This window comes from Periplaneta americana, chromosome 16, assembly GCF_040183065.1.
Source record: "Periplaneta americana isolate PAMFEO1 chromosome 16, P.americana_PAMFEO1_priV1, whole genome shotgun sequence".
NCBI lineage: Eukaryota > Metazoa > Arthropoda > Insecta > Blattodea > Blattidae > Periplaneta > Periplaneta americana.
The window spans coordinates 9,537,436-9,562,861 of NC_091132.1; the positions used below are offsets into that span (position 1 = coordinate 9,537,436).

The 25,426-nt window shown below is 36.0% G+C and overlaps 2 protein-coding genes across 15 annotated transcripts in view; one reads left to right on the forward strand and one right to left on the reverse strand.

The window, feature by feature from the left end:
- Nucleotides 1-25,426, forward strand: part of Atg10 (Autophagy-related 10) — a 656,137-nt gene that overhangs the window by 362,918 nt on the left and 267,793 nt on the right. For all 4 annotated transcript variants that reach the window (XR_011329775.1, XR_011329776.1, XM_069813034.1 and 1 more), the window contains one exon: nucleotides 9,660-9,722. The gene's annotated coding sequence lies outside the window, so the exon portion shown is untranslated. The remainder of the gene's footprint in view (nucleotides 1-9,659; nucleotides 9,723-25,426) is intronic.
- The window catches only part of LOC138691226 (protein vein-like), a 411,186-nt gene that overhangs the window by 341,712 nt on the left and 44,048 nt on the right, over nucleotides 1-25,426 (reverse strand). The window lies entirely within an intron of this gene.

The window sequence follows — 25,426 nt, forward strand, 5'->3', positions numbered from 1 at the left end:
ACATGACGTGTCAGAGCAGTCAATAAACACTTATATGCATTATTATAATTACACATCTGTAAGCAATGTTAAACTTTAAATAGTTAGCTTTAGAAATTAAAACTACAATTTACACATTTGTAATATTTTAAAACGATTTCCTCTGCGAAGTTCAGCTTTACAAACTCAGATTGTGAAACAGGGCCCAGGATTGCCAAATTCACAGAAGCGGCAAGTGGAAAATTATTATAACTTTCCTTCTAGTAGACTTTACTGTAAATCGAAGTAAATCTTAGTTTTTAAAACACAAATGTCCAGAAAAGAATACATTTTATTGTATGAACAGAAAAATATGTACGGTATAAATAATTTTCTATCGTAGTATACAAGGTGTTACGGAACTCCCAGTTTATTCATCAATGAACAAAGGAGTGACGTATTGTTCTTTATTTCAATGCACATGGGCCATTAACCTCTGGGTACTCTACATCATATTGACTCATTTTATACACAATAAATTTGTTTGCTCCTGCATCAGTGAAAGTCCTCATTAACATCACAGAGCAGGGTCTTTCAGAGAATTATGTCCTCAAAATGAAAACATGGAACAGCTGGATGACAGATTTTGTCGGAAACTCTCTCAATGAGGGATAGGATTCCTTAGTTGCCGTAAGTTTAGCCTATATTGCGGAATCTTCGGCTTTAGTTTCAATTAAACAAATTATCGCTTTAAAAATCGTGTGTCGGAGGCAAAGACTGTGGCCATTCGAACACCTACAAAAATACAGATAAAAACAAACAAAATAAAAGAAGAAAAAATAAATCTAAAGGAATACAAAGGAAAAACAAAAGAAAAACAAGCAAAGGAGAAACGAACAAAAGAATGCTTATAAAGCAAGTACGAAGGGAAAACAAAAAAAAAAAGAAAACAAAATACCGAAGAAAGCAGACATGAAGAAAGAAAACAAATGACAATAAACAATAGAAAAATGAATTTGACACTTGGCTTGTAATACTGCGTGGTAAGAGTTTGAAGATGTGTGACTTTTATTACGCATTTTCACAATTTAGAAAACCTTTGGGATGAGAAAGTGTCCGAGGACACGGAGAGCCGTCGGTGGTCGACGTTCCGAATAACACATTTAGCGCAGGCAGAGTAGGTTAAAGTGTCACATGTGCAGCAGGGGGCGGAGTCATAGAGTCCGTCGCCTAGATCATAACGTGCCTCTGTTTTGAGAAATGAAATTAATGAAACCAGACCGGCAGATATTTATATCGTGTTACCAAACGTTTGACTCAGATTTACAAAGCAATGAAATTGAAATCATAAGGTACGTTGATAATTTTAGTATAAAATGTCGGAAATATTAAGGTGCAAAAATCAGATTAAAAATATACAAGTCTTAGCCTAATATGGAAAATATTACGTGTCTCAAAACAAAAATGTTTATTTATTTAACATAAGTTTAGTCAACAGTCCGAAGACTGGTTGGAACCTCATAAGTGTCACCAATAAGGTATAATTAATGAGGAGATAATAGGTTAGGGTGGCCAGTTCCTTTTTCCCTCCACTGCTTACATCGCTGACTATAATATGGTTCACTAATAAATAAAATTATGGACATTGCAACATATGTGTGCCGTGGACTGGACTTTCGTGTAAGTACTCGTGTAATTTCAAAATCCTTCCATTCGTGCAGGAAAGTTTCACTTTACATACAAGTTGCTTAAAAAGTATTTTATAAAAATAGTGTAAACTTAAAAGAATTGCTTGAGAAATGAGCTGTGATATTACATATCTAGTCTATAACTGTCTAAATACTGTGGCTTTAGCTCTCAACTTCTATGGTCAGATCATGCTGTGAGCAAAGCCACTTAACCGAACCAACTTTTAACCCTTCCACAGTACATATTACTGATTAATTTGATGAAAACTTGCTTCCTTTCAATATTCTTTTTCTGTTTCAGAAATAGGTTATAGTCTGGGGGGCTAAATCTGGTGAATATGGGGAATAGTTAGTAAGATAATGAGGCCATTCGAAACTAACTTCATCAAATTTCAACTCAGTCAGGCACTTGTGAGTGCGTGTATTGTCTTGCAAGAACAGAACATTTTACCTCGACGTTTCTCCACACTTTTTTTCGAAGCTTAGTTAATAATTAAGAAAGTACGCTCCAGTTACAGTTTTATCTTCCTCTAAGCATTTTATCATAATTATTTCGTTTTTTTTTAAGCGAAGCGAAGACCTTTCCTGCCGACTTTTGAACGCAACATTTTTTAGCGGGGAGCATAAGAGTGTTTCCATTCTTTTGATTATTAATTTATTTCTAGATCACAATGATAGATCCATGTTTGTCCATTGTAATTATTACAATACTATCCATAAAGTTGGAAGAATCAATATTCAAAACGGCAGCAAAGGGACTTGGCAATTGTCACTCTGAGTCGTTTCTGATCAGCGTTCAGGCATATATGGGTCCATTTAACACTCACTTTTCTCATAGCCAAGTCATGATATCCATTGTAAAAATTCGTTCAGAGCAAATTTTTAGTCTCTCATACACGTTTGAATCCATTTCTTCAATCCTCAAAAATCATGTTGTGCACAGCATCAATATTTGCTGAAAACAAATCTACTAACACTGTGTTCATCTTTGATCTCTGTTCTTCCTCTCTTAAATTCCACAACCAATATTTTTTATCGTGGCGTACGAAGGACAATTTATCCCTCAATGTATTCACCATATCCGCATACATTTCTTTTCCAGATAACGCTTTCGAAAATAGGTGATTTATCACCGACGGATATCGCAGTCAATTTTATCAAAATTTAATATTTTATGTAACATAATTTTAAAAAGAATTCGTGATGTAAGTTAGAATTGACTGAACTTTTATCACCAAATATGGAGTAACTATTATAAACAATATAACACACTCTTTTCCGTGGTAACCACCTCTGTTTATAATGAAGACTCAAGACTACTATAATTATTAATATCAATTGTATTTAACGAAAATGTTGAATTAGGACGCGTAATGAGTTAATTAAATACACGTCTATGATACCATGTAATTACGAGACCAGCATATGAAACACATGTACAGTACATGGCTGTACTCTTGATATTGTACCATTGTTTATTAATGAGCTCATTTAACACATTGAAAAATGTAAACAAAATAACTAGTGATTTCTGACATGAGAAGAAAAAGTAGTTCTTACTTAATGTTAGTTTTTAGCGGAAAATACAGTATTCTAGTTCGAGGAATATCTGACAATATGTTGCTTAACGTAAACTTATGTAAAAGCCACAAAGGATCATAATATGATTTTATATTATAAGACGCACATCCAGTATATCAATAATTGCTCCTGAATCGAATACTTAATGTAAGCACATAAAAATAATGTTTAATCATTTTCAACATCCGACTAGAAAAGTGCCGTCGTCATCCTGCAGAGATAAAAGGTTACGCTGCAGTACATTGTGAATGTGGATCGGAAGGCTTTGTGACGCGTGCCTCGTAATATTTGCGCTAGTTGACGTACTGTACTACGTGAGAGTCTTCGTGCAAGAGCGTGTTATGTGCATCTTTAAGAGACTAAGAATTTGTTCAGCAACATAACCTATAGATCAAAACTGGCCGTAGTGTATGTACGAATTAAAGTATTCATGTTTAGTTTTTCGTCGTGTGTTCGAATCTGTTTCAGAACTTGTCTGTTTTTCGTCGTGTTTTTGATGATTTTTAATGTTGATCGCTTTACAACCAAATTACTGCCTCTTATCAACAGGTCTCTGCTTAATAGGTATCAGATTTAGATTCGTACTAGTACGTTGACAGATGGCTCTTAGAGCAGCGAGATTGTAAATCGACATGTTCCTTCTCCTCACTACCAGAAATCTCCCCAGTCATTATGATGGTGAATTTTAGATGCCAAAATAGAAGTATATTTTTGTCACATTTCTGTTAACAGGTGGAATGAGGATGCGTGTAAAATTTGCAAGCTAGCAACTTCCGAGCTTAATCGGTAAATTTCACAGAAATGACATTTTTAAAATTTGAACTAAACAGTAGGCGTAATCTCTAAAACGTTTTTCGTATAAAGTACGTTGTGTGGTACCGGTGTCCTCTTGAGAAGTTTCGACTTTCTTGTAGTTCACTGAATGCCTTTCTTCCTTATTTCGTTGTTATTTGTAATATAACTCTAGTTCAAATCGTAGAAGTAGATTGAGAGGGGAATTTACACTATGTCCAAGTAAATACTGTAGGTATATATCGATTTAGAAAAGGCATACTACAGTTTACCGATAAAAAATTATGGAAACTTATTGATACAACAATAAATAAAAATTGATAAATAACATTAAGGAATTATTTCATAATTCTAATGTAAAAATTACAGTAGGAAAGTATTATCTGAAGGATGTCCCGTTACTAAAGATTTAAGTCAAGATTGTTGTATCTCCTCAAAATTATTGAGAATGTATATTAAAAAAGATATGGAAACATGGAAGAGAAAATGTAGTAGTATGGGTTTAATGGTTGCGGATAATACTGCATATACACTATTATCTGCAGATGACCAATTAGTTACAGCCGACGAACTTGATGATTTAACATATGACAAGAAAACTGAAAAAAGAATACAATAACTGAGGATTAACAATAAATATGGAGAAAACTAATTATATGGTAATTGAAACTGACGAAGTAAATGATAGTTTTGGAGGAAAATGGAAAAATGGAATTGATTAAACGATGTGACGAATTAAAATGTTTAGGAACTAAAATTACTAATGATGGTCGGATCGAAACTGAAATAAGAGAAAGGATTGTAAAAGTAAGATCAATAATAAAAGATTAAACGGAGTCCTATGCGATAAACATAGCATTAAAACAACAAAAAAAAATAATAATAATAAACTTATGCAAATCATTAGTTCGGAGTGTGACAACTTATGGAGCAGAAGTGTGGGTTTTAAATTCAAAATTTCAATGTTAATTAGAATACACAGAAATGAATTTTCTCAGGTCTGCTCGATGTTCAAAACTTGATAAAGTGTGAAATGAGGAAATAAGGAGAAAAGTGGAATATGAAAATTCTATAGTGGATTATACCAGTAGCAAACAGTTCACCTGATACGGCCATGTTCGGAGGATGTAGGAGGATAGATTGCCAAGACAGATGTTGGAATGAATCCCTGAAGGCAGGGGGAAGAGGAGAAGGTACGGACTACATGAAAAACTATGCAACACAGAAGATTGGCAGAAAGGGACTTGCAAGATAGAGCAAAATGGAGAAGAAAAATTTGGGCACAGGAAGTTGCTTAAGCCTTGTTAATCTGTTATATAGGATATTAAAAACTCTAAATACTTCGAAAGTTGTATCTGCTTCCATCAGACAAATAAAAAGCTGAGAAGGGTATCCTAGTCGTTAGTATCGTTGAGTTTTTACTAATGCCGAAATTCACTCCACTGATCTAAGGAGTCAGAAGAGGTTGGATGGAATTTTTTCTACTATTCGTGAAAAGCATATTCCTAATTACTTCACGGTATTTGGAAGATTAAATTTATCGTCTTCATTGCATAAAAAGAATGAGAGTGGGTTGAAAAAGACAATCTGTGGTTAGGGTTGTTGTGAATAGTGAATTTAATTTAGCCACTTTAACTGGTTATTTAATGACGCTGTATTAGCTTATTTAGCAGATCTGGCCCTCAAAACCACAGACAAGTCAATACTGATCTCACGGAGCTTGTCATTTAATGTAGTTCACTTTATGTAGAAAAACTTCACTGAGAGTATGCATACATCAGTGAACGGAAGCATTCTGTTATTTATTTTAACTAGCCGTACCCGTGCGCTCCGCTGCACCCGTTAGAAATAAATATAAAGTAATTACATAATTAAAATAGGACATTTGATCCAGGGAACATTCGTGTTTGATAGAAGGATAAATCGTTTAATATGTTACTTAATTTAAATTGTATTTAAAATATTAAAATGCGAACATTTTGATCCAGACACCACTCATTTGGTGCAGTGACAATTTCTTTAACATGTTTCTTAATTGTTATTACCAATTATTTTTGGAAAAGCGAAAATTAACAGAAAAATTTTGGCTACAGATTTATTATTATGTTTATATTATATTATATTATATTATATTATATTATATTATATTATATTATATTATATTATATTATATTATATTATATTATATTACATTATATTATATTATATTATATTATATTATATTATGAAAAAGTGTGTTGATAACGGATGTACTCGAATTAGAAAGTTTTTAATTTGTTGTGGGAGCTCTTGAATCTCAAGAGGAACAACTTTTACAGCAGCGCAACATAATCTGCTTGGCTCATTACCCAATTTTTTTGCATTGCATTTATTGCATATGTATTTTAACACGATTCAATTGAGCATAGTTAAAATTTGAATTATAAAATAATGGATTGCTAAGCTAACGTACTATTACTGCATACTAAATCAATTCACTCTCGTTGTTCGTTAATTCTCTGAGATAAAAATGAATATGTTCATAAACATTATTATAATCAATTCAGGAAATGAATATACAGAATAACCTATCAAGTTTTCTGTGCATAAGAAGCTATTTTAATCTTATCTGTCCTCAATTCACTCACAAGTTACTGTAATAACATTATAGCATTATGTCCATCTAGAGAAACTACACTTTCCAATGATGAAATAATAATTAATTATACAAATCGGTTAATTTAGCTTCTGATATTACTTCATAAAACACAGAAACATTGTCTGTAGGCTATGTTTCATAGCTTTCGATTGTTGTGTCCAAGGCCCCTTATAGACGAAGTCATTTGTTTTTTATTTCAATACACCGCCTTAGATGGCAGTTATTTTAATTTTAAAACTCATTTATCTCATTAAATATTAGTCCTATCAAAATTTTTCAGAGAACAAAACTTATCAGAAATTATTTTTAAAGAAACTTTTGTTATGTAACATATTTCACAAAAATCAATAATAAGCGAGATATTTCGATTTATTTAATTCAGGCCCCCTTATAACCCCCCTTTTAAATAACGTATTTTGAATGCCATATAGCCTATAATATAAGTTACAACGAACTTAATTTATATTCCAATTTTCATCGAAATCGGTTCAGCCATTATCGCGTGAAAAGGTAACAAACATACAGACAGACAGACATACAAATAAAAATTTCAAAAAAGCGATTTTCGGTTTCAGGGTGGTTAATTATATATGTTAGGACCAATTATTTTTGGAAAATCGAAAATTACCAGAAAAAATTCGGCTACAGATTTATTATTAGTAGGCTATAGATAATTTTAATAATATTGAATTTTAATATTAAAAACGCTTGAAGTTTAAAAGTAATATGCCGTCCATGTCCCATTGTTGCACGAATCTGCAAGGTTCCAAATTATATCTACGTTAGAACATAATCACTTTCGTTAACACCATTGAAGAACATAGTATAAATATTGTGTTAACTGCTATCACACGTAAATAGTGTCATTACGTCAGATCATGAACTTATTACGTAAAGAAATGGTCGTTACTGCTATTTTAAGAGACAGCACCGAAGGGTAAGGTTAGTGCTCACGTAAATCACGAGTTGTGACGACAATCCTAGAGAACACACAGTCCAATTATTAAGGGATTCCACGCATGAAATATGGTTGTCTTTACGCATTTCGGGCCCCTCCATAAAATCCCGAGACAATCTCAAGCAGAATTCGTGGCGAGAAAAGACTTCTCTCCTTCAGGCAATATGAACTTCTGCTTTCCAAATTAAAATATGTACGCCATGAAATTTTATTTTGTTTACTGTTGTAATTAATTAATTGCATTTGTTTACTTATTTATACCATGTACTCGTAAGTTTAAATACTGATGCTTTAACCTACATTATTCATTTACCTTTCTGATTTTATTTCATCTTTACTTTGAAACCATTCAAAATAATTATAGTTCTCATAGTTCTTCTGGAATATGTGTTCACATTTGGTAACATTTTGCAGTACCATTTTTAAGCTACGCAACAGGTTGCTTATTGGCAACTACCATCGCTCCACGTGATAAACTTGGCGACATATCTCTCGATAGAAAAGCTGGATTGATTTTTGTTAATATATTAAGAATAATGCCCACACATTTCGTAGGGTTGCTCCACAGTCAAGCCAAACCAAATCCTGTGCAAGCTTCTTGAGCAGCCTATATTAAACTAAAGCTAACCCAAGACTGTTCATTCTCCCAAGCAGAAATATAACTGAAGGTAACTTAACTTGATCTGACGTAGTTTAATCTTCCTCTAACTGTGCAGCAACCCTTGCACAGAAAAAATTAACTAGGCAAATCTGATGTCAGTCATTGTTAGATTTTTTTTTTGTAAATGTTGACATCCCTGAAAGATATAGGGTGCGTCAGAAAGAACGGATGGATTTCACAGGGCAAGAAAATTGTAAGGATTCATCAAATCAAAAATTTGTTGTTATCAACAGATTCACCAATGCATGCAGTTTATTTATGGTATACAACATCATCCATATGATGTCCTTGGCTTTCGATACAGGCATCGAGACGTTTTCTGAAGTTCGCCGTCACTTTCACAGTCATAGCTGGTGGGATTGCCTCGATTTCTTCACGAATCGCCGTCTTCAGTTCGTCGAGATCTTACCGTAGCCTCGGACAATCTCAGTGCAATAGCATGTTTGCGGGCTGATGGTTGAGGTGGCCGGACAACCTACTGTCTCTCTCCACATTTGCAGGTGTACACGCGCTCCGTGTTCGTCCAGGTGATTTCTTCTTTAATGTTGAACCTGTGGTATGAAATGAAGCCACCCACCGCAAAATTGTATTCCGAGTTGGAATCCTAGCGTGACGTCCGATGTCGAAATGAGTCCTGAGAGGCGATCACAGACTCTTCATTTTTCAAAAATGTCTCTGTTATGAAAGCACGTTGTACACCAGACCAACACCATGTTTTCAACTGAAACTGCATTCTCTCGCTGACCCAACAGTCGTGGTCCCCCTCACTCTATCCCTCCCCTCGCTGCGTATCGATAGTTTGAAATCCATCCGTTCTTTCTGACGCACTCTGTATTATTGCTAGCGCTCTGTCTGTGGCATTGTCCACTCTGGAATATGGGATTGTGGTGGATCGGTTTCGTAGAGAATAAGATAAAAGTTAAATAAACTTTAAGAGAGATAGTTATTTCTAAATAGCATACGAGTATAACGCTTTTTTTTTATTTTGCCGACTTAAGTCGACAATTTTAATGAGTATTTTGAGTGTAAAGCAGCTTAATTGCCTGTGATCCCTTGATAGAAGAATGTCTAAGAACTGAAGTGTTACAAACGCATAACAAATGTAAGGAGGAAATATGTCATCTTCATGATGCTTCTCCGATCATGCGGTCTTTTCCGAAATTGTTCTCAAAGAATCGCTGAGTTATTTTTCACTATTTATACATGAAAGTATTCTCATGAGAATCCAACAGTTTACGTTTAATTGCGATTTCTCTAAAAGACTAAGTTCCTGAAGAGCAATTTGATAAGTAGATAGTAACTTTGAATAACATAAATTGCTGAGTTTTAATTCATGTGATAACTGGATGTTAAATGAACATGTCATACTATTTTGTGTTCCAGATAATTTCGTCTAGAACTGTTTGGATTACGTCCTCGAGACGCTGCCTGGCATTCAATCTTCTGGTGAGTTTCTGGAGCATATAACTTATTTTATTCTAGTAAATCTACACATATTCTCTTGATTATATATTTTGACATTTCTCTGTTCCTTACTATTTCGTCTGTACCACCGCTATGGTTTAGGCCTATGCAGAATGATTAGGAAAAGCACAAACTTTTAGGAATGGAATTGGGAGACTTAGCACGAGTATTCTGAGAGCGGAAACCCACTTAGATGGTGTCTTCTTTCTCTGCTATGACGCCGTAAATGAGATAAAAATTCACCATTCACTTTAAATCGCGAATCTTCAATTATTTATGGAATTCCTTGCTAATACAACACAACAATAGCGTTCATAAAAATTACTGAAAGTTGCAGAGAATGTAGCACATTTGCAGCGACTGGCATGTGTCTTCGAATATTCCTGTCATGTCGCAAAGAACATGAAAATCATCTGCTTGGTCACGTGACTATTACATTTGAACAGGGCATTAATTCACACTCGCTACCTTCTAACTCTGAACAGACTATTTCAAATTAATATTACTAATTACTACAGGGACATCATTTTATTTTTACTTCAATTTTTATTGTACCTGAGTTTTTTAATGTACTTCACTCCCACCCCTTCTACTAATGAAGTTCACCCGTCCTCCACACAAAACCAAGACCGCATATACAGTAATAGTAGCCTTACGGTCATAGTAAACAGTACGTTCCAAAAATATGTTCACGTTTTCCAGTGACGAAAGAGCTTTCAAAATTGAATCATTTTCGCACAGGTACTGTTGTCCATTTGCCTACTTCGTATCCCGGTTTCCCCCACCAGCTTTTATTCGCCAGCTAGTGGCTGGGCTGTCTTAGCTATTTTCTGAGAACATTAATTTCTGTTAGGAATTGGACGTCTACGTAATATTATACGACTGTTTAAAATAACTTAAATAAAAGGGCCTCGTTAAGTAATTAACTGTCACGTGATTTCCTTCCTTTCTACGATCCTACGACATAACCACTTGGACGGACAGTAGATAGTATGTCTGAGTAATTTTATCTTTTCGGATCGGGCAGAAGTGAAGATTGAATTTACAGTACGTAAGGTAATCTTTCATATAGTAGGTACAGAATTATTTCAACGTGAGTTACTAGTACGAAGGACGAAACTGATAATTGGGATTAAGTACAATAGTCTATAGTGCGATAATATGCATATTAGAACTGAAGCCTATATCGAAATGAACTGCCACCATTTTCAAAAATATGTTTAAATATCCATATTATGATTATTTTTCAATTTAACTTCATTTTCTATATCGTACGCTAATGTGCTGTAGACGGTATAATGTACACTGCATAATGAATGCGTCCGAATGAATAGCTCAGTTCGTGAATAAAAACACTCATTGTTAATACTGTACTGTATTTTGATTAAACAAAATCTAATGAAAATGATCAAACTCAAAATCGCGATATTTCCTAGATTACGTAAATGGATGGACTACTTTTCTTCCCTCTTCCCTAGTAAAATGATTTGTTTATATATTACGCCAGTATAATCGAACTCCAGTCGTGGAAGGAGGTAGCAAACGGTGTTGATCCAAAGGTAGAGCCAGGTTAATATTAAAAATGTTAGTAAAAATAAAATGATGTCCCTGTACTACTACTACTGTGCTATTGTTACTGCTGCTAAGTGATGGAACTACATAGTGCTATCACTTGAGCTTGCACAAGAAAAAATAACTATACAGACTGTACATCAACGTCAGTAACTTCTAAGGGATAAACTAACGATAGGAACGATTTCTCCTTAACCCCTCTGATCCCTTGTAGGCGTATTTTCCGTAAATGTTGTTAATGTGGTCATATTTTGTTTTTATATGTTGAAAATCTAGAATGAAAGGTGGAAGAGTTTGTTCGGAATCTTATTATAAAAGTTAACATTTATATCATTTTTAACTGTCGAGTTTCGTAAATATGCCTATAAAAGTAATATTAGAAATGGTTACAATATACTCGTACGTACTGCTATTTTATGTGGATCTTTTTAATGAGTTACAAATATAGGATATTTAACCATCAGGATTAGGCTTTTGGGTATTTCGTCGTGTCCTGAAACTGACATTAATAATGTTTCGGAACTACACACATGAAGGCAGATACAGTAGATATGACCCGACTTGTCGCCCACACTCCTGGTGAATAAAATAAAGTGCCTAGCTTAATTTCGGGATTATGCAATATAGCTTTAGTATATAGCCCAGTTCAAATTTAAAAACTTCATATGGGTCTGTCTTTTACACAGCAGTTGAAGGAAAATAAACTATAAACGGTATTATTAACGTGATAACGGAGTTGCACTGCGGAAAGCGTAGAATGTGCAATGACAAAGAATGTGTGATTTTGCTGACACTGATATTTTGACCGAGAGTTACTAATGCCATTGTTGGTATGAATACTGTTGCTGTCATTACCACCGGCACTTCTTCCTTCTGTGTATGAATCTGGCCCTTCTCAAATTGAGATGTTTCTATTTTAATGGGCGACATGAGCTTGAGTTTCCTACAAAGCTGCGCCCGAAATGAGTTAGCAGTTGGTCAGCGCTCACCCTCGTGCAATCAAATCACGTACGAGTGCAGTATGGCTCGGCCTGTCCGACACAGAAGCTCTATATAAGGAGACGCCTCTGCGCACGCGACGCTGCAGAAACAGCCTTAAACAGAACAACGCGTAAGTGGGGGCTTAGCCTCATTTATCATTATTTTAAGGAGCTATGTTCTACACCTATCTGTTCGTGTGACTTGAAGAACTTCCTTAGTGTTTGAATACAAGCCTCTTATAGGTGTTTCCTTGGAGCTGGCTCCTGACAAGCGTACTGAAAAATACCAAACCTCTCCAGGTTGGTCCAGGAGGTTTCCAAGTCTACGTGCTGGATATTCAGTATGTCTGTTCCCTTGATGCAGCACATCGCCGAAGAACATACTCTGATTCTGTTTTGCTCATACACATTGTAATACAGTCTTGTCACCACCCTCGCTTGCGTCTTGTTGAAGAATAAAAGCTTTTATCTAGATCTAACATCATACTCGTAATCAGTCCATTTCTGATGTAACCCACTAATATTTCTGTCAATTGATTAAATGTAATTAATAGACTTCGTGGAATTGCCACGAGAATAGTAAGGTTTACTATGCACGCAGTATAGACTGTATGAGAAGGGGGCATGGAAAGGATAGAATATGCCTCTAATGTAAACACTGAGCAGTATACTGCGGTTACAATAAAACCTGTATCCTGTATTCAAGAAATATAATGAATGATCATTGAAGTAGAAAATGTCTAAACATATAAATACACAATTATTTGGTAGTGAGCTATATTAACTCTTAAAATTTAATGTAATATACTCGCATCATCCTTGAATATGTGCATTGCAGTGAAGAGTTACGTACATTTTGAGCGACTGCAAAGTGAACTTCTTCCGATGGTCACTCAAACAGTTTTTATATTGGGAAAATGTACGTTCAACATCACACGATGCATATTTGAAGAACGGAAAGTCACTACTTTTTAGTACACCAACTTCAGACGTCTTGTCGTGACCTGATGGTACATCATTTATAATACGAAATTGTGAATAGGCAGAATTTTTAGCAATAATGTTTCTCAACTTATATTTCACTTTTTCTGAAATTAGTGAATTGTTATTTTTGGTTAAGGGTTTGTGATACTTTATCCACTATATTAAGGGCTTCTGAGAGTTTTAGTTTAGACGATTCTAACAGGGTGATGCTTTTGGACACGATTTTAAAATCAGAATCAATGAACAGAATATCTTCCAATAGCTGTTAAGAAAGCAATGATTTTACAGCTGCAACAGCGGAACTGTCTGTGCTATCCAATGCATCAATTACCTCCATTATTTTTCCGTAATGTTCTGCATAATAATTAACAGCATCCAACAACGTTTCCTAACGAGTCAAAACTGGCTGCGGGAGTAAGGGTATTCCAGGGGCAATTATTTGGAACAGCAACACTCTCATTGGAGTATGTTTGATTGAATTCTTGTCTGCACTGAACAAATGTTAAGCTTTGACTATTCCAACCACAGTAATGCAAAAACAAGTGCTTACTTATGGATACATTAGCTGTAGCTGCTCTATCTATTTGGACCGGTCACAACTCTTAACATGAACTGCTTATACTACGAGACCGGGAGGTCGCCCACCTCCTCTATACTACCGTATGTCGGCAACCTGATTGCATGCTGCGTGTGACAATTCAACGAAGTCTAGTAATTAATATCTTCCAATCCAACTAACGAATGAAGGTTATTTTAATATTTTTGTGCCAAAATTTTCCTTGCTCATAAAAGTTAGGTCTGTGTGAATTGAAATAGATGCGTTTATAGCCTACGTCTTTCTCCACATCGAGTATAGGCACCCGTCCTGGTGTCCGTGGTGAAACAAAAAATGACAGAATTTGAGATACTCACTGTAACAATACTATGAGCCACAGTTGAATGCTAATGTTTTTAGTAGGAACTTGTGTGACTCTGCTCAATGATGTCACCTCCCCTCACTACGGGCATGAGGACACCGAATTTTCATATAAAATTAGCCGCGTCTCGCGACCTATCTCAGTAATATGTCGACATCGAGAGCAGCTACAGACATGTGCAACCACTCGTTTGACTTGTAATTCCGAGTTCTCCAATATTAAAGTACGATACACTTTGAGTCAACCATAGTGAACATTTTGTTGTGAGCTGGGACTAGGCCTAATTTCGGTATATCGCTTCAAATGTAGAGAAAATATACTGCATGCTTTTCATTAATTACTTCTTTCATCATTCACCCATACTCTCCATTTGTAAACGAAACAAAAGTAAAACATTGAAACCAACACAACATCGGTTTCATTCCGGAAACTGGGTGACGTATTCTGCATGCCGGTGTGTCCCTAATAAAGTGCAGAATGTTGCTTTATGTGGCATTGTGATCCAGTAATGCTTTTCCATTGAAACAGAGTAGAGACTGATGATCATGTTGATGAGCGTCACGACGGCGGCGGCGGTAAGAGTGGTGACTGGTGAATTACTGACGATGTTGTCGCACTCCCGCCTGCATGTGGATTGCAGAGGGGTTCGGACGTCCACTCTCGTACTTGCGGTCGTATTTAGATGTCCCCTTTGCTCTCCGCTTAGTCAGCGGGACAGTTTTAACTTGTCGGTGTCAATTTGCGAGTTCAATAAGGAGCTGTACGCACGTTCTTGGAGGGATACATCACTGCTTTTCGTGATGAATTAATGTTGCGTAATGGTGCAGCAGGCCAAGTTACGTTTCGAGCTGGACGTCACCTCACTTCGTATAGTTAAAGTCGAAATTGTGACAATGAAGACGATGTTGGGCACTGTGCCCCAACCCGCCATTCCTCAATTTACTGTCGTATTCTTGTTTCTTCTTTTGTCATCTAGTCTGCTGTCAAAAAATCTAAAAGTTAGAATTTATAAAACAGTTATATTGCCGGTTATTCTGTATGGCTGTGAAACTTGGACTCTCACTTTGAGAGAGGAACAGAGATTGAGGGTTTTTGAGAATAAGGTTCTTAGGAAAATATTTGGGGCTAAGAGGGATGAAGTTACAGGAGAATGGAGAAAGTTACACAACGCAGAGCTGCACGCATTGTATCCTTCACCTGACATAATTAGGAACATTAAATCCATACGTTTGAGATGGGCAGGGCATGTAGCACGTATGGGCGAATCCAGAAATGCATATAGAGTATTAGTTGGGAGGCCAGAGGGGAAAAGACCTTTGGGGAGGCCGAGACGTAGATGGGAAGATAATATTAAAATGGATTTGAGGGAGGTGGGATATGATGGTAGGGACTGGATTAATCTTGCTCAGGATAGGGACCGATGGCGGGCTTATGTGAGGGCGGCAATGAACCTCCGGGTTCCTTAAAAGCCAGTAAGTAAGTAAGTATTCTTGTTTCTTCTTTCAGGATTCAGGCCTCTCGGCTTGTTCTGCCTCAAATCAACAATTTTCTCTCTCGGGTGTCTGTTGATATTGTGACATTATTTTAATGATTATTGTAAATATTTTGTCAGAGCATATTTCGGCTTGAAATATCACTTTAGTTCGCATGCTCTATCCAGGAAAGTAAAAGTTATTCTTTACAAAACATTAGTGAGACCAGTTTTGACATATGCGGCAGAAACGTGGTCAATCTCCAAAAATGATGAAAAAAGGCTGGAGATTTTCGAAAGAAAGATTCTGCGAAGGATCTATGGCCCAACATTTGAGGAAGGTCTCTGGAGGAGGAGATGCAACTATAAATTATATAGACTTCTAGGAGAGCCAAATATAATCAATACAGTTAAAACTAGCAGATTGAGGTGGGCAGGACATGTAATACGCATGGACCCAAGTGAACCTGGCAAAAAAATTGTAATAACAAATCCGGGAGGTCAGAGAAGACGAGGTCGACCGCACTTGCGATGGATTGATGGAGTGGAAGAGGAAACCAGAAAGTTGGGGTGCAAGAATTGGAAGGCTGCTACACAAGATAGAGACGGATGGCGACAATTACTAAGGGAGGCCCAGGCCCACCAAGGGCTGTAGCGCCGATGATGATGATGATGATGATGATGATGATGATGATGATGATGATGATGATGATGATGATGATGATGATGTAAATATTTTGTTCCTTCAACTGATCTGCCCATCTGTGTGTGTCGCACAAGGAGTAGTTCGTAAACACCATCAAGGAAAGGACCTCTTCTGGGATCTCCGATTTTGGTGATTCTGTTTCCGATAGAAGTTAATGATGTAAAACGAAGTCCATTATACAACGCTCAAACGTTGCCGAATTGGTGACAGAGAAATTTGTGGGATACCAACCTATTTAGTTAATATAGGTACCCACCGTTTTCGCACGTTTAACATATAGCTGCTGTGGTTTAATGCTTACTCACGGACTTGGCAATTAGGTCCTGACTTCGAAACTTCTTTTTCGTAAATATTTTCGTCTTTCCTTTTTTCCATGTTATTCTGTTCTTAATATAGGCTTTATATACTATACAGACGTGTTTCTCGTATGCTTAAAATAATATAAATAGAGACATGTCGCATCTTTCCTTATTACAGTACCTTCTTGTGAACAATTCTATTTCAAAATTGATTTTGCCTTTACATTTAAAGGAACATAACATTGAACTTCAACCAATTAACAGTTGAGGCGTTTCGAGTTGTTTTATTATAAATAAGAAAATGGATGGATGTTTCATAATATTAACAGTAGTGATGACTGCTTAGTCCTGTTTACGTGCAGTCTGTGAAACTTTGATGATTTCTGAGAACGAATATTGTTGAAATAGTTTAGCTGTTAGTAAGCTACTTCATTAAGGAAGAAAATATTAGGAAGGAAGTCATACTTTCTTCCTCTATTATTATTATTAACGTACGACAAAAAGTCCGTAAATATATCAAAATGATTATTAAACATAGACTAACACGGTAATAGGATAAACTAAACTGGTTCGAACTCAGGACCAGTCCTGTTTCTAACTATCGAGTTACAGAAACTACGTGCCAGAAGTGAGAACAAGGTGAATACATGAAGTAAAGAGGCGGCATACCGTATCGTCAACTACCAATAACACGACAATGTTTGAGGGTTGTACAATTTGACTTCGCTGTAACTTCGTTTCACACCAATAACTAAAATCCAAATGATGATCCCAAAGCCTAGCCCTACTCTTTCTTCATAATATAAGTATGGGAATGCACTTCAACCCTCGTTTGCTAAAGGTTTTGTCTATCTCCACTGTAATTAAAGCATCACGGGTCAGGCGTCGTCCTCGTTGGTATAGCAGTAAAATTTGTCGGCCGTGTCCACGTTGAAATATTGAGGTAGCACAATGGGCCATAACAAGAGCCTAAGTGTCCCACCCATCACACCCAAAATCCATCCATCCTTTCACGGATTGGACTATTAAGCCTGTGCTATTTCCAGATAGATATAGTCGTCATATTTTTGGTAGGTAAGTTATTAGTTTGAATGGGATGCGATTTTTATTAATTTCAGAAACATGCTGGTATAGTAAAAACGATTGAGAGCTGTCTGAAATATTCCCAAGTTCATTGGATTGAGCTCGATTAACAGAATAATGAATTAAAGTTATGATATTTCTTTGTTTCAGCATTATTATGTTCAGCAGGAACTCCTTAAGTTAAACTCGCTGGACAGGTCTCGTTCATGGCATAGGGAAAACATGTTTGACATCACCGGCTTCGATTCCCGCTTGGACTCATTACTTGATTGTTTTTTTCAATGTTTTCCAAAACTGTTAGGCGAATGTCAGGCAATTACGTGGTGAATTGCCAAATACCATCTCGCAATCACAAATTCCATCAACACTAGATAACCTAGTGGTTGATACAGAGTCGTTAAATGATCGATTAAAAAGATGTGTCTGGCTAGTGAGTAGAGGACACAAGTTGGAGTCTCAACGTCGGTGTTACAGTATATTGTTATAGGCATTTCCACGGCATCCGAACGAACACATTGTTTTAAACATCATAATATTCTGAAACGTTCTAAAATCTACCTTACCTTAGAATCGGAAACCCTGTCGAGAAACATCTAATTTCAGTTATTTAGACGACAGTCCGAAGATTTTGTAACGAAGTCTTCTTATTCTGTGGTAGTACTGTTAGAATTCTTACAACTTAGCCCATTGAAACAATCCGCCACTGACTAAGGAGCGTCTCTGTACTGCTGTGGAAACGTCAATAATAAGTAATAAAACATTTGATGTATCTGGTGATTGTATACATTGCTCCAGTTCAGATAGTAAGATTGTACGACTGTGCTAGTTAATGCTGTTTTAAATTACTTCTCTCTGTCTACAGACTGACGTGGGAATTGCGAGAAATATTTATACGCACCAGGAAAGTCTCGCACGTTACTACCCAATTAATTAAAACGACCTATAAAACTCGTCGCTGTTGTCGACTTATAAAATGTAATTTTCCTTACAACCAAGTGTTCTGTATTCTACTCATAACGTAATACAAATTATTTCTCTTCTCTGGCGTCGATATAGTTCACCGATTCCACTTTATAGCTCTTAGGTCTATTGCCTGTTCAGTTTGATTTTTACATGAAAAAAGGATACTATGTGACATGTCTGTTTATAACAAATAAATTCATAAATCCACATCGAATACTCCCCTCTCCCCGCCTCTCTCTCACACAAACACACACTCACTCACACTCACAGACACAATGATTTCTAATTGAAGTTGTCATCTTTTGAACGTCGTAATTTTTTTTTCCGCTATTGTTCAAGCTGCAAATTTTCTTGCTATTAACCCAGAGGACTTTAATTCAATTTCAGCAGGAAAGTGAAAATGTATCCTTATTACATTGAACTGGGTGTAAGTACATATCATGTGTATTTCTGTGTTGTCGCAACACAGAACAAACACCGAGCAGTGAGTTACAAGACACTGTGAAGTAGTACAATGATAGTAGCGGTTGTGGTATTACTCCGTAGCAGTAGTAGTAAAATTGCATTACTACATTTTTTAAACAATAGGAAAGTTGAATTATAACCACGCCAGGTAACAATGTTATTGATAACTAGTCATCTTTAACTTTGGCAAACGAAATTGTCTTCCCACTGATTATAAATGAATAGAAGAGCCAAGTTTGAATTTAAAAATCCCTCAGTAACATAGGGGAGAGTCGGGTAGTATCGGACGTCGGGTAATATCGGACAGTGCGTGTCTTTCATCTACCACCATGTGGTAGTACCTGAATGACATGGTTACGTTTCTCTATGCGACATCACAGAAACGTAACCATGTCAATCAGGTACTATCATCGTGTGGTAGATGAAAGAAACTCACTGTCCGATATTACCCGACGTCCGATACTACCTGACTCTCCCCTATATGTACGACCTAAGAACTTCATGGCGGTAAAAATACGTAGAAAATATATTAATAAGTACTGTAGTTGACTGCTCCCTGGGATAGAAGATGTGAAGGGTTCAAAACCATAGTGGGCCAAGCGCCATTTACTAAAACCGTAGAAAACAAGGGTTAAAATGAAGTTATTACCATAATTCAATGGAAACATATAGCAAGTAATATAAACTATACACATTGAAACTAAATAATATGTCAATCTTCACTAAACTATGGTATCCACTTAACTTTAACCCTTGCTTTCTCCGTTTTTAATAAATGGCGTTTGGCCCACTATGGTTCTACACCCTTCATTTGTTCATGCATTACTAGGTATAAATAACAGGAGATTTATAGTTATTAAAGACGGGAAAGGAATTATCGTAAAAGTTCAATACAACATATTCAGTAAGCATATAATATCATGATGTGAAAAAAAAAGTCACACAATGATTGATTATAAAGTCTGTCAAGATAACTTAACCAAAATATTGCACCAATAATGGTTCTCTTGATTGTTCACTGTTAATGAAGAGCGGGCCTTACTCATTTTACCAATGTATAGGGTGAACCAACCAGTGCTAGACTCCTAACCGCATTCACGGCGGCTGATTCATACGTAACGACGCTACCATATGCGGAGGATTCGTTCCGCGCTTTTGCGATTAGTATTGCGTAATCATTATAAGCATTAATTTACTACTACTACTACTACTACTACCACTAATAATAATAATAATAATAATAATAATAATAATGATAATAATAATAATAATAATGAGGTGAGAATTAGAACAGTTTCTTACTTTCCGTTCTCATTCGTATGAAAATAATAAACCAATATTACACATGAATGTAACGTTTGTGGACTCGTCAACCATGTGGTCAGCAAGCTACCAAATATGATAGGAAGATTACAAGACGAAACACCTTATTGGTGCAAAATAAATCTCCACTACGTTAGAATTGGAACTCTGGTTCCAAGGCTATAAGAAGATATACTTTGAGGTACATAATTTTCTAGTGTCGAATAATAAATAGGCCTGAGACATGTAGGACTTGTGGTTTTAGTGACAATATTACAGGAATGCACGAAGAGAAGGCTTTGAATTGCCAAGTTACGAGTAATATTTTAGTTACTGAATGTGAAGAAGAAGCAGTGACATTTAGTTGACCTATAGTGTAGTAAATATTAACCGGCTAAAAATAACGTTTCACATAAGCGTTCAGGAAAGCTTGTGCAATCACTTCGCGCGAAAAAATGTACAGAAGAGTCTTTGATTTAATCTGATTTAATAAACTGTGTCATGCGAATGATAGTTGTGCATTTAATTGCTACGTAGATATTACATATAATTAAATAATTGTTTTGTAAATGTGTGTTATGTCAATCATCCATGACAATTTCTTTCCATATCCCTGTATGTTATAAAATTCACAGGAACTAAAATTCCATTTATATTAAAGGAAATTATCTCAAACTTAACACGACATAGGCCTACATATTTTTATTAGATTAAATAATTATTCTTACAATATTATAGCCTAGTATATATATTGCGATGCAAGCGTGGTAAATGCCTTATAACAGAATCGAGGAAAAGTTAAGAGAAGAAAGACGAAGTCGAGTCTTCTTTATTTCCGAGATCCTGTTGTACACTTAACACATGTATTGCATATTATTTTTTTGGCTGATCTTAATAATAAATAAATTATTATTAATAATTTTTAAGTTAAATAAATAGTTCGTTTGTGGACGCTAACATTTTCATGTGTGATCGCCGTTTGTTATTTGTCGATAGGTGTCATTCATTTTTTATTATTCGTATTTGTTGATAGGTGTTATTCATTTGTTATTATTCGGCGGCGATTGTGAAAATGTTGTGATAAAATAAATAAATTTTAGTTTTGTCTTCAAAGAAGTAGGTAGGTGACACATTAATTAAACATCAGTATAAATAAATATCATATAGAAAAAGTTTTAGGTGACACATTAGTAAATACATCAGTGTAAATAAATTACATAGCGGTATAGGTTAATGTTTTAATATGTATTTTATTCTATGGATGTTTTCGCGTTCAGCCACGACCCCACGAGTGGCGCTCAGTGCTCAGAGCAACAACCGGAAGTCGTCAGAAATGGTTTTCACGCTTACGTCTTATTTACATTAATTTCTGTTTTCTTACAAATCTTCACTCCAATAAATTAATTTAGAAATAGTACAGCTATAACAAGAAATTTAGTTATTTCCTCATAGCGCATAGTGGTGAGCGACACTGATAGCTAGTTTGTTACTTTTAAGTAAATAAATAAAAGTTGATTTGATTTATTCACTTACCGCACGTGTGTTGTAAGTTTAACTTACAAAGCCTATCAACAACATCGCTAAGATTGTTAAAAAACACGATAGGCCAAAAAATTTTTAACAAAATTTCATTTATTGAAGTATTTTTCATCTTTCCTGAAAATATCTATCCTCTCTGAAAGTTATGAAAAACGACGAAATTGTGGTTAAAACAAGCCCTAAAATGTATAGCCTAACATGCGTTATATTACATCGCAAATAGCTTTTAGTGAACCGGGGTTCATTGCCGCCCTCACATAAGCCCGCCATCGGTCTCTATCCTGAGCTATTAATCCAGTTCCTAGCATCATATCCCACCATGTCTAACATGCGTTACTGTTGTAAATTTGCTTAATACCTATGATTAAAATAAAGCTCAGGGGATATTTCTTCTCCGAAATAGGAAAGAGCTCTTCGTGACGAGGTAAGACGATTTTATGACAGTACATAGGATGCAATATGAAACTGTCATTTTTCTGTTACGATTTCTTACATCTCTAATATAGGCTACATTAATCAGTGGTCGAAATTGTTGTGTCTTTTGCTTTCTCGGGAATGCCGATTTTTAATATGAAAGTTTTTTTATTTATTTACTTTTTAATTCGTTATTTTCCTACGCTTTTTCAACTGCTATGGTTATATAGAGTCTGAATGAGATGAAGGCGGTAATGCCAGCGAAATGAGTCAGAGTCTAACGCCGAAAGTTACCCAACATTTTCTCTTATTGGGTTGAGGGAAAACCCCGGAAAAAACCTCAACCAGGTAACTTGTCCCAACCAGGATTTGAACCCGGGCCTCTAACCGTTACTCCACAGGCTAACCGTTAGTCCACAGCGGTGGACGAAAGTTTGATTAAAAGCTAAGAAGTTTAACTATCTCTATTGATAAAATGAAAAATATTATATATAATATTGATTTGAAATTCGAAATATAACTTCACTATTCACATAATATTAAAAGAATAGCCCAAAATTAAAATAGGCCTATATAGGAATATGATTACGTAAAAATTATGCATTTTAAAATATAATGAAATCGAGCGAAGTGGCCGAGACGGTGGAGTTTGAGACTTACATTCGGGAGGTCCCGGGTTCGAACCCCGTGGCCGGCCAATCGGACTGGGGTTTTTCATGGTTTCTCTCAGTCACAAAAGCAAATGCCGGATTGAAAATATACATACCATGATTCATCGCCGCCTTAATCACCACTTTCATAAACATTAAAACAGAATCTAAACCAGTTACTCGTACATGAACACAATCCATCTATAACACACAGCAATAGAAACAGAAACTGAACAATAGTGAACGACCTACTGGTATACTTATACAAAGATCTGACACATGCGTTATGACCTTAAGTAAATATTAAAGCGTGTGCAAATAAACTTAACAAAAATAAGTAGGGGATACTGAACACAATGCATAAATATACGAAAAATACTTCTGAAAATGTTAACACAATTCAGTGGATTTAGCCATTTGTAACGTTGGCAACGAGCAGGAAGCCCTTCTTCGTTCATACTTACGTACGTTGTTCACCTGAAGACGAAGGCAGAGTTAACTTTGGAAACGTGAAATTATTTCTTTATCGGCAGTGGAAAAAGTGCAAACAGAAGCGCCTCTGAATAATCCACCATTTCTTTCTCCCTTATTCGGAAAGAGAACTTATTGGCGATAATACTCGAATGTATTTTCAAGACATGTTGCAGTGAATTTATCTTGCAGGTTCACAAGGCTTTCTTTATATGTCGTGTAATGAGAATATGAAAGCCTCGCTGACAGCAGAATGCACAGGGCTGCGTTTGGTACATATTTCCTCGTTGTCACTGTGAATTGAAGGCGGCAGAGCTTTATTTGCAAAACATTTTGTGACTGACACGTGTTACAGTCTGAATGGGAGCAGTTCAAGCATCCCCGTATTAATAGAAACAAGGGCCAGTTTCAAGGTGGGATGATGGCCTGACAACAATAACCCTCTCTGTCTGTCTCTCTCGAGTTACACTGTATCCATAACACACGCCACATGGAAGTCACTGATGATACATCTACAAGTTGAACTGGTAGCAGCGCCCGCTTTAAACACTGCTGTCATGTGAGACACTCCAGCACGCTCTCTTTCCTCACTAACTTACAATGTCATAGACAGCGAGTTTTCTAAATTTCCTGGCGGGCACGGGAAATTGCTGCTTGATACTCGTTGCTGTATACAGCAAATCATCCCACTGCTGTTATTAAATACTAATAAATTATTATTATTATTATTATTATTATTATTATTATTATTATTATTATTATTCTGCGGGCTAAAGCAGGGAGATGCACTATCACCTTTACTTTTTAACTTCGCTCTAGAATATGCCATTAGGAAAGTTCAGGATAACAGAGAGGGTTTGGAATTGAACGGGTTACACCAGCTTCTTGTCTATGCGAATGACGTGAATATGTTAGGAGAAAATCCACAAACGATTAGGGAAAACACGGAAATTCTACTTGAAGCAAGTAAAGAGATAGGGTTGGAAGTAAATCCCGAAAAGACTAAGTATATGATTATGTCTCGTGATCAGAATATTTTACGAAATGGAACTGTAAAAGTTGGAGATTTATCCTTCGAAGAGGTAGAAAAATTCAAATATCTTGGAGCAACAGTAACAAATGTAAATGACACTTGGGAGGAAATTAAACGCAGAATAAATATGGGAAATGCCTGTTATTATTCGGTTGAGAAGCTTTTGTCATCTAGTCTGCTGTCAAAAAATCTAAAAGTTAGAATTTATAAAACAGTCATATTACCGGTTGTTCTGTATGGCTGTGAAACTTGGACTCTCACTTTGAGAGAGGAACAGAGATTGAGGGTTTTTGAGAATAAGGTTTTTAGGAAAATATTTGGGGCTAAGAGGGATGAAGTTACAGGAGAATGGAGAAAGTTACACAACGCAGAGCTGCACGCATTGCATCCTTCACCTGACATAATTAGGAACATTAAATCCAGACGTTTGAGATGGGCAGGGCATGTAGCACGTATGGGCGAATCCAAAAATGCATATAGAGTGTTAGTTGGGAGGCCAGAGGGGAGAAGACCTTTGGGGAGGCCGAGACGTAAATGGGAAGATAATATTAAAATGGATTTGAGGGAGGTGGGATATGATGGTAGGGACTGAATTAATCTTGCTCAGGATAGGGACCAATGGCGGGCTTATGTAAGGGCGGCAATGAACCTCCGGGTTCCTTAAAAGCCAGTAAGTAAGTATTATTATTATATTATTATTATAATTATTATTATTGTGCGTTCATTAACCCTCAGTGGGGATTAGGCCCTTCCCTTAGACATTTTTCTTGGGCTTTTCCAACATAGTACTGTCTTCAGCTGAAAGTACCAATAAAAGAAATGGTTACAAGTGAAAAT